Below are 10,437 nucleotides of genomic sequence, written 5' to 3'. Positions count from 1 at the left end.
TTTATAGGGAATACAACTGAACCCTGAGTTTGAACTTCGTGAGAAGAGTTTGAGTTCAGTGGGTTATAGCTAAAGCCTAATAAGTGTTGGCTCCAAACTGGGGGTGGGGTGGGAGGTGGAGGTACAGGAATATCCAACGGTAGCCTAGTAAATCCCAGCAAGTTCCATATCTCTCAATTAGAAAAATGATGGCCAGGCATCATCCAGTGAAGACCAAGGAGCTTGTAAATTTTCTTTCAGTTATATCTTCCCCGAGTACATGTCATAGATAGGTAGTGATATAGGTTCAGTCTTAACTGTATGGTTTTATCGTAGGGATTTGGTTATAGTGATAAGCTGTGAATTTAAGTTTAAAAGGAAACTCTGATCTTGGTAGATTAACAGATTGTGGATCTTGGGAAGTGTCCAGCCGTAGAACAGAATCAGAACTCAGCAGATACCACACCTAACCATCTGGTATTTTAGAAATTTCATACCATAGGAAGGGTGCAGTAAGCCTTATCTAACTGACAGAGAAAAGGGAAGTTTTCAGACAGGCAGCTACCGGGACACTGACTTCTCAGAGATACTGAACAGCTTTGGGGAACTGAAATATTGGAAGTAGGAGAAAGAACAACATAAAAAAAAACCAAAGGGACACCCCATACCCTCCATGGAGGATCTGTAACATGTTGGAAAATCCATATTCACTCTCACTTCTCATCACTCATAGAGCTCCAGACCCTAAATTTTGGAGGTTTGGTAGATAAGTGTTTTTATAATTTTTTTTTAAAATCTATTTAGGCTATTGAGGAATGTGTGGATATGTTTTATTTTATTGTCACTGAATTCTACATTTTTATGATTCAATAGCATGAAAATAGGCTACCTGTACTCCATATATAGTCACAGGTCAGGGGAACTGGTATTTACATCTTTATTTTACTGTTTTGTTAGTTTGTGAGCTTCTAAGGGACTCTGCTATGAATCTATAGAAACTTCCTATCTAGTCTTTGAGAACTCTTGTGTTAGCATTCCATTGCTGAGAAATAATTTGTGGGAAAACAACTTGAAGGAGAAAGTGTTTATTTTGGCTTATTTCACAAGTGCCAGTACAGTAGTTTAGCACTTAACGGCACAGCACGCCTTCACTCCTGAGACACTGACGTTGTACTCACTTTCTGTCACTGTGCTTGCTCCTCCCTTCACACCTCCCTGTATACTTCCTGGACACTTTTCTTTTTGATGAATTCTGTTGTACCATGGGCTAGCCACTGCTGTGGCCTGGAGCTCTCTCTCCCTGCTGCTGCTGGCCTGTGGGCAGGGTGCATTAGTTAAAGAGGAGGCAATGTATAAATGAGATATTTTATTGTAAGAAAGAGAAAATAGGCCAGATGAGTAGAGAGAAGGAAAGGAGAGGAAGGAGAGGCGAAAAGGAGAAAGAGAGAGAGAGAGAGAGAGAGAGAGAGAGAGAGAGAGAGAGAGAGAGAGAGAGAGAGAGGGGGAAGAGGAGAGGAAAAAAGCAAGAGAGCAAGAAGGCAAGAGAAGAGACAAAGAGCATGGGAGAGGGAAGAAGGGCAAGAGAGCAAGAGTAAGAGAGGAAGAAAAAAGCTAAAGAGGAAAGAGGGCAAGAGCAAGAGAGAGAGAAAAGAAGCAAGAGAAGGGCAAAGAGAAAGAGTGAGGAGGGGGCAAACCACACCTTTTATTGTATGGGGCATGGCATGCCTGGCTGTGGTCACATGACTGTGTGTAAGGTCCAGCTAGAATGCAGGGAGCTTGGAGCATTGTCTGCCTGATAGAGCACACATCTCCTGCGAGGGCAGCTGTGAGGGGTTGTGACTGAAGCAGGAGCCAAAGACTCAGGAGTTATAGCTGAGCTCCTTCTGCCCCCTGCAAGCAGAAAACTGCCCACTGAGGCTCCAGGGCTCAAGGCCAATTACTTGACTGAGTCTAAGTTGCCTGAACAGACCCCTGCCCTACACTGCCCCCACAGAATTCAACACTTTTAGATTAGCACTGATCACAATGAACTTCCGTCTTATTCCTTGTGGCATTTTGGGTTTTGTCTAACATGTTCCTCAAAAGCTATGTGCTAAAGCTATTCAAAAGAAGGCATATCATGAGGGCTCTGAGTTCAACAATGAATGAATTGACCGCTAGACAGAAACTTGGCAGGATTGTCCTAGCTGATGGATAAGCACTTGAGAGCTACATACTCCTCCAGCCCTGCACTCTCCCAGCTTGCCGCTTCCTTTCTGCTGTGTGGTAAGCAGCTGTGGAATCTTATTGTTGTGATGTGGCCTTGCCATAGGCAAGAAGCGAAGCAAAACAAACACTGTCTCTTTCAAGTTGTCTTTTTTGTTCTTCTTCTTCTTCAGGGTTTATGTTACAGCAAAGGAATGCTAACACAATTATTTTAAGAGATTTTAAGTTTCCTCCCCATCTCTTTCTGTTTTTTAATTGTCCATTTGTTATTGAAGAATATAAAAATGATGATGAAATTTCTGTAATCTCTGCATATTTTTCAATATTATTCTCATTGATGATATAATTTCCTGGTCTCATTCTACCCTGGCCTGGTAAACCACAATAAATTATGTTTGTTCTTTTGTATTTCTAAGGTTTCCTTCATGGTCTAAAGTTTATTTAATTAACTGATGTCTTTAGTCTCAAGATTTCTTATTGGTGAACTTTTCAGAAATATAAATTCTTTATATTTGGTGAATTTCTCACTTATACACTGATCTGTTTTTATCGCTTTTATTGTTCGTGGTCTACATGTATGATCTTGTACTTCACTGACTTTCTCAGGGTCATTATTTTGAATCACTTCGTATATTTCCTCTAACTTAGGATCATGTATGGAGAGTTTATTATGATCTCCTGGAGGAGACATGCTCCCTTGAATGTTTCTATATTCCTACATGCCTATGATTATGTTACTGCACCCTTACTGACCGAAAGGTTGTATATAAGTTACTGTACTGAATAGCAAAAGTTAGCTGTTTACCCTGATGCTTGTGTCCAGAGTCTAAAACCCTGGCATCTTTATGGGCTCTCTGCTTTTTCCCCCTTTTCCCTGTCCTGGTTAGGACACATGTTAGCTTCCAAACTTGCATGTATTCGGCTTCTGGGGACTGAGTTTTAATGCCCATGTAGCTTGCTGCAGCAGATACTGCAGTCTTGGTAGTATGGACTATGAAAACAGCTGTCCCCAGGTCCCATAGGTTAATTGCAAATGACAGAATCTATTGCGATGTCACCAACCACAGTAGTGTGTGTCACAGGATGTAAAGAGTTGCTCCTTGCTCCTTAGATCCTTCAGGATGTATTTAGCTAGGGGGTGATTGGACCTGCAGAAGCAGAAGTTATAGTTCCTAAACCACAATATCAGATGGATCCTTCCAGGCCCCATAGTATGATCTCAAATGATAGTGGGGACCAGTGAGGTTATCAGTGAGCACCAACTCAAGGTTATTGGATGGAAAATAAATCTTTGTAGATCCCATACTAGTCCTGTTGCTTGCAGCATGAATGAACATTTTTCTTTGTCTCTGGCTGCCTTCTCCAGCCACAAAAGGAATAAACACAGCCACAGTAGAGTTTGGGGCACAAGGAGCTGTGTATACAAGGCTGGGAGCCACGAGGAAGACTATCTCTACGTTTCTAGTGTGTGTGTACAGGTGATATTTAAACTCATGGTGCTAATGTGAAGATCTCTAGAATCTATGGGAAGGATGGAGTAGCCTGAGGCTTGTGGCTTTATTTAAGCTGCCATTATGGAGGTTCTGGTGTCACAACTCATAGATGGGACTCTCTGTGGTCTCAGGGACTAACTGCTTGTGAGGCCACCGTTTTAGAGGCAGTGCTGTGGTTATGCTTGGGTGATTCTGGGGCTTAGGAGACAGGGGGTTATATTGTCAAGGGTAGAGGCTGGGGATGAAAGCTTTGAGAGTTTAATGGAATTGAAGTAGAGGTTGCCAGGTTTTAGACGATGACAGCCGTGTTTCTGTAGTTGTGAGAAGCAGCCGAAACTTGTCACAGCCACAAGCTTGAACAGGCCTAGGTGAAGCTATAGCTTCCTCCATCTTCTCATTCTGAAGCAAGGAAAGACACATTCTCTAGCCACCATGAAGGAAAGGCAGGTGGACTGGCAGGCTTGCAGTAGCAGTGGCTGCTGTTCTGAAGGTGCCCAATACTGAAGGACCAGCCGGCCTTCACCACAGGGAGCCTGAAGCTGATCCTTCTGACAGAGTGATGTCTCCAGTGGCTGTGGTAGGAGCTTGAGTCTCAGGATTGGGGAGAAGTCTAATATGAACACCTTTGGACCAGAGAAGTTACTCTTAGGCCAGACTGCCCTTCCAATCAGAATTCTTTTTTTTTTTGTAATAAAATTTAACTTTTCATTTTAAACTGAAATTACTTTTATACAATATACTCTGATCACCGTTTTCTATCTCTGATCTCCCCCCCCAGATCTTCTACCTCCCCTTCCTTTCAGCTTCATCTCTTCTTTTGTCCTCTTTTTAGAAAGCAAATAGGCCAATAAAAAACAAACAAGAATAAAACAAATGGAACAAACAAAATAAATGAAAGAGAGCATGAGAAATGTATACAGACACAAACTTGAACACACAGACACATGCAGAGACACACACAGACACACACAGATATACACACAGACCCTGCCCCCTTTCCCCATCTCAGTGAGAAATCGTAATAGATAAGAAAAGACAAAGATAAATACGCTGGGCGTGGGGAGGACAAAGCATTATGAGCCTAAATAAATAAATATTTGAATTTGTTTTATTCTGACATGGGCCTTCCCTTAAGTATGGTTTGTATGCCCAGTGAAACCTTAAGAAAAATGAATTTCTCCTTTGTGAGCAGTTGGAGCAGTTGTCAATTGGAGATAGTTTCTTCTTTAGGAATAGGGACTCATGTCTACTTCCCCCAATTGTTGCTAGAACTCTTTCTGGTTTGGACTTGATGCTGCCATTATCTCTGGGTTCACAGGCGTGCCAGCCCCTTTGTATCTGTTAGACACCGTTTTCTTGGTGTCATCATTCCCCTCAGGCTCTTAGAATATCTCCACTTCCTTTTGTGCAGAGTTCCCAGAGTCCTGAGAGGAGGGGTTCGATGGAGAGATCACATTTAGGACTGACTATTTATAGTTGCTCTGAACATTGTCCAGTTGTGTGTCTCTGGATTTGTTCCCATCTACTCTAGAAGGAGGTCTTTCTGGTGATGGTTGAGCAAGACACTGACCTATGAGTATAGCAGAATGTCATTAGGAAGTCATTTTACTGCTACATTGCTTTAGCAGAGTAATTTTATTTAGTTTTCCTGTAGATCTGTGCCTATCTAGTTTCAGATTATTGACTACCCAAACAGTGTCAGACCCGGGCTCCATCTCATGGACCTTACCTCCAATTGAGCAGTGGTTGGCTATATCTGCAGCTTTTGTACTTCTATTGTACCAGCTCATATGCAGGCAGGCCATCACTGTAGATTGCAGTGTTTTTAACTGTGTTTGTTTTTCTCCTTTGGTAGTGTTCAGAGAATTTTCTACAACTATTGTTTAAGAGCAGCTTCTCTGCTTATCTTTGACCAGCCTGTTCTTTCAGTCAGATTTAAAACCCATGAGACTATGGAATTCTCATACAGTCCTAATTGAAGGTGTGGTGCTATGACGGGGGTTGACAATGTTCTTCCAATCATCTTTACCTCATGAGAAGTGTGGAGTCCTTTATCACCTCTGGGAACTGGGTTGAGACTTCAGTGGCTGTTTGGACTCTTCACGCTGTTCAAGGTCACAGTTTCTTCCTGGCTGCTTTCCAGAATTCTCTTTCAGTCTCCTCAACACTTACGTTTTTTTCTTTACTGGCCAAGTTCTTTTCTGTCAAGAGTCATATACAAGAGACCTGTATTTGGTGATTTCTGCATTGTCAAATTTATATCAATGTAGAGGTTTTTTGTTTCTATAACAGAATACCTAAAACTTTAAAAAATTGTGGGCTCCAGAATTTCCATCATTCTTGATACTGGGCTAATCTGGTCACTGAGGAGCCCAGTTATTTGGGAGAAGCAACATGATACCAGCTAAAGAATCTATTGAGCTAGCCCGAGGAAGCAAAAGGGGAGACACTCATAACTGGCTTATTTCACTTTGTAGTTCTATTCATGATGCCTCAAAGGAAGGGTTAACATTGGTCATTATTATGTATGTATGCCACAATCTGTATATCTATTCATCCATCAAGCAACCTCAGGTGATTCCACATTTTGACTCTTTTTAATGGTGCCATAATAAACACCGGAGAAAGCTACTATCCCCGTTATATAATTTCATTTCCTTGGATGTTTTTCTAGTTGTGCGTTGGCAAGATCCTATGGTAGTTAGTTCTTTTTTTTTTTTTTTTTTTTTTTTTTTTTTTTTTTTTTTTTTTTTTTTTTTTTTTTTTTTGAGACAGGATTTCTCCGTGTAGCCCTGGCTGTCCTGGAACTCACTCTGTAGACCAGGCTGGCCTTGAACTCAGAAATCCACCTGCCTCTGCCTTCCAAGTGTGGGCCACCACTGCCCGCCTTGGTAGATCGTTCTATTTGCCATTTTTCTGAGGAACATTTCTACTGTTCTACATAATGATGAGAGGAATTTACATTCTACCAACAGTGTGCCAGGACTCCCTCGTCTCATCTCACTGGCATTTGCCAATATTACCATTGTCATTCTCACTGAGATGACATGATGCCTCTTTTTGAATATTACATTTGGATTTCTTGATGATTAATGATATTGACCATTTTTATGTATCTGTTAGCCATTGGTGTATCTTCTTTCAAGAAATGCTTTTTCAGATCACTATTACAATGTAAAGTACAATTGTTACTTTTTGCTATTGAGGCTTTTGAGTTCCTCAAATATTTTGATTATTGCTACCATGTTATGCTGCATTACTAGCTTACAGATATTTTCATCCATTTTTTAGGTCTCTTCATTTTAAAGAATGAAAGATTGCCCTCCACAAAGATTTATATTGCTGTAATAAAGACATGACTGAAAGCAACTTGAGAAGAAAATTGCTATTTTTATCTTATACTTTCAGCTAAACAGTCCAGCATGGAGGGAAGTCAGGAGAGGAACTCAAGCCAGGCAGGAACTTGGAGGCAAGAAGCAAGTATATGCCATAGAAGAAGGATCCTTACTGGGTTGTTCCTTGTGGCTTGCTCATCCTGATTTCTAACACAACCTAGCACCACCCACTGTTGGATGGGCCATCTCACAACAATAACTAATCAGGAAATGCCCAATGGATTTATCTATAGCCAATCTTATGGCAGTGTTTTCTCAGTTTATAGATCTTCTTCCTCAAAGGCTCTAGCTCATGTCAAGTTGACATCAAACCAATTAACACACTGGTACTTAAAAATCTTTAACATTTGTTCAGACAAAGGGTAGGATATCACCACAAACTACAGCAATCTTTAACAGAGCTGCCCTACACCCTACAGGGAATCCAGTAAGAGAATGTCCCCTCTTATCATTATCCTGATCACAGAGAATAAAATACATTTCTGCAGGGTTCACTTAGTTTGATATAATCTCATTTATCTCCTTTTGCCTTTGTTGTATCCTCTTTGGAGGTAGCATTAGAAAGATTCATTGTCACCTGTCTCTTGAAGGCTCTCTGTTATATTTTCTCCTAGTAGTGTCACAGTCTCTTACTACTTGATATTTTGGAAGCATGATGGTTTACTGACAACTTATTACTTAAAATTATTCAAAATTTATTTTAGGTAACTGAAAAAGAACTGGCTGTGTCTGAGGCATTGTAAGTACTTTAAATTCACGGCTAATACTTAGCTGAAACTAGAGGCTCTTCATTGACTGTCCCATAGGACACTTGTGACCCACCAGAGCTTGTTTCTTCCTGCCTAAATATCTTTTTCTCTGCTTTTGAGGATTTCATACATCCATACAATGAAATATGTTTATATCTACATCTTATTTTCTATCCCTAACTCCCTTAATTTCTCCCTAATATGGTCCCACCCAATCTCTTTATAACCCATTAAGTTCAATTAGAGATGCTCACATACAATACTTCTTTTTTTTTTCTTTTTTCTTTTTAAAACAACTGACTCTGTTGGCAAATGAAGTGGTTGAGCCTCCCACCCAGCCTGGCTCACTCACAATCCAGCACCAACCTCCCAGAAACCATGTTCTCTATGTTTCTATCCCAGCATTTCAACAGTTATTTTCACAGAGGTCTGCTTAGCCACTTTCAACTGGAACTAGACAAATGTTTGCTAATAGCTTAATCAATCAGTTTAATCACAAAAAGATGATATTACATAAGCAAGTTGCTTTAAGCACAAAGGCTTCCCAGAACAAATAGAATTTGGGTGAATAAACATGTCCACGGCACGAATCATATGACCTTAAAATTTATTTTTCAATAAACACTTTTTCTTGATGCCAGTTTCATAAGCCTTAGTTTAAGCATCAGAAACACAAGATGACCTCACCAGCATCTTCCCTTTTCTCTAGTCATTAAGAATTAGTTTTTTTCAAGTTAGTTTTTTAAAGCTAGATTAATATATAAACTATCTGCTAAATTTGTAGCCAGTAAAAGAAGTAGGATTAAGATGGAACTGAGTTTCAGCATAAAAGTAAAGAAGAAACAAGGCCATGTAAGTAGAATTGAAAAAAAAAAAAGAAGGTGCTTGAATGAACATTTTAATTAACTCACATGCAATTTTAATTAAAAACATAATGTGTCAGGAAAATGAGTAATGCCTTAGGGCAATAAAATATCTGTGTTTCCTGCTTAATCTTCTGCTTCATCTCTTTCATAGCACGTGTGTGTTATTGTTAAGAGTTTGTTCTCCTCTATTTTACAGAGAGCTTCTGCTGACAGAATGAGTCTAGCATAACGAGAAGGTTGTACAAAAATGCTGTGTGAGGGCTCTTCTTCTTTCTTACCCAAATTCTTAATTTTCTGATTATTTACATTTTCAAAACACACTGTTTCCTAGAAACCTGATAGCTAAATCAAATTAAAGTGTCTAAATTCACTGTGGTTCAAATTTATGACTGCCTTTGTGATTCGGACTACAATCCCTGGACACGCAGTTTGGGTAATATTCCCTTGGCTGTTAAGTATATGGAAGCACTTGACACCTTGTGGAGTCCAGAATCATGTGACTTTGCAACCTATTTTGCCTATTTATGCAAATGGAAGTTGAAGTCTTGCGAATTCTGATCCTTGATCTATAGATTATGAGAATAACATAGCCTACTGTGGAGTAAATATGAAAATCACGTCCTCCTCGCCCAACTTAGAGTTTTATTGTAGTGAAATGAAAATTGTTTTGTGTTCTTTGTTTATGACCCACCATTTCCCTTTGTGGAGACTTAGGCTTGGCAACGGCAAAATTGGAGGAAATGGAAATCTGTTGTGGGAAATATTAAAAAAGGACTGGCATGCCAGTGCTTGTCCCAGCAACTCTATGCCCTGGCTGCCTGGCTGGTCATGCACTGGTGGACAATAGGTGACTTGTGGAGATTCTGACTCAGAACTCCAAACTCTCTCCACCCAGCTCGCTAGGTTCCCGCTGGTGACTTGTACCACACTAGTCGCATGCTTCAATATCCCCATGGCCTTTGTGGTGCATATCAGGCAAATCCATGCTTTGCCAGTGTCCCTTTCTCTCTGGAACCCAGCCTACTCACTGTGAGAAGAAAAACACCACACATACTTAGTTCAGAAACAATGGTAACTCAATCTCTGGGTGCAACAACTAGAATCCTAATCTTGTAAGCCATATTAAATCTAGTTTCTCCAGTGGCGAATCCTGGTGAATTCCGCCATCAGCCAGGGGACACTAGTAGGTACATCTTGTCCTCACACTATCTCCATCCAAAAGGACCCTCTCCCTCACCTCCTCTCTCCCCCTATCCAACTCGGAAGTTCCTCCTTCTCGCCCAGTGATTGGCTCCTTTATTCATCAGGGGCTCCTTTATTCATTCACAAGAAGTCACCTGAGTATGTGACTCACTCCTTGTCAGCAGCTTCTCCCAGGAGAGTGAGATTAGCATCAAAATATAAATAGCACCCTGCCCATCCACAGCAGAAATCCATCAGGAGCCTCTGAACCATGTAATGAGAGAATAGGTGGGAAGTCTCCGACGGGAGAGCTTGTGAGGAATATCACATCATGACCAACACATATGGTCAGGGACATCTTTTTTTTTTTTTGGACAGGGAACTATGACTTTTATTGCTAATTGTCCCTACCCTTTAATGGGACAGGACCTCTTGAACAAGCTCCAGATAATAATATTCTTTTCAGAAGACATTCTTTTTTTTTCTTTCTTTTACTGGACATTTTCTTTCTTTCTTTTTTTTTTATTAGATGTTTTCTTATTTACAATATCTCCTTTCCCAGGTTCCC

At 40.4% G+C, this 10,437-nt stretch overlaps 1 long non-coding RNA gene across 1 annotated transcript in view; it reads left to right on the top strand.

The window, feature by feature from the left end:
• The first annotated feature begins 379 nt into the window (after nt 1-379).
• Nucleotides 380-10,437, top strand: part of LOC116094740 — a 13,566-nt gene continuing 3,508 nt past the window's right edge. Inside the window, exons 1-2 of the long non-coding RNA XR_004120284.1 lie at nt 380-736; nt 8,884-8,941. This is a non-coding gene — a long non-coding RNA (uncharacterized LOC116094740). The remainder of the gene's footprint in view (nt 737-8,883; nt 8,942-10,437) is intronic.

Source organism: Mastomys coucha, unplaced genomic scaffold (assembly GCF_008632895.1).
Source record: "Mastomys coucha isolate ucsf_1 unplaced genomic scaffold, UCSF_Mcou_1 pScaffold17, whole genome shotgun sequence".
NCBI lineage: Eukaryota > Metazoa > Chordata > Mammalia > Rodentia > Muridae > Mastomys > Mastomys coucha.
The sequence above is the reverse complement of the archived record's forward strand: the minus strand, read 5'-3'. Positions and strand labels throughout refer to the sequence as shown.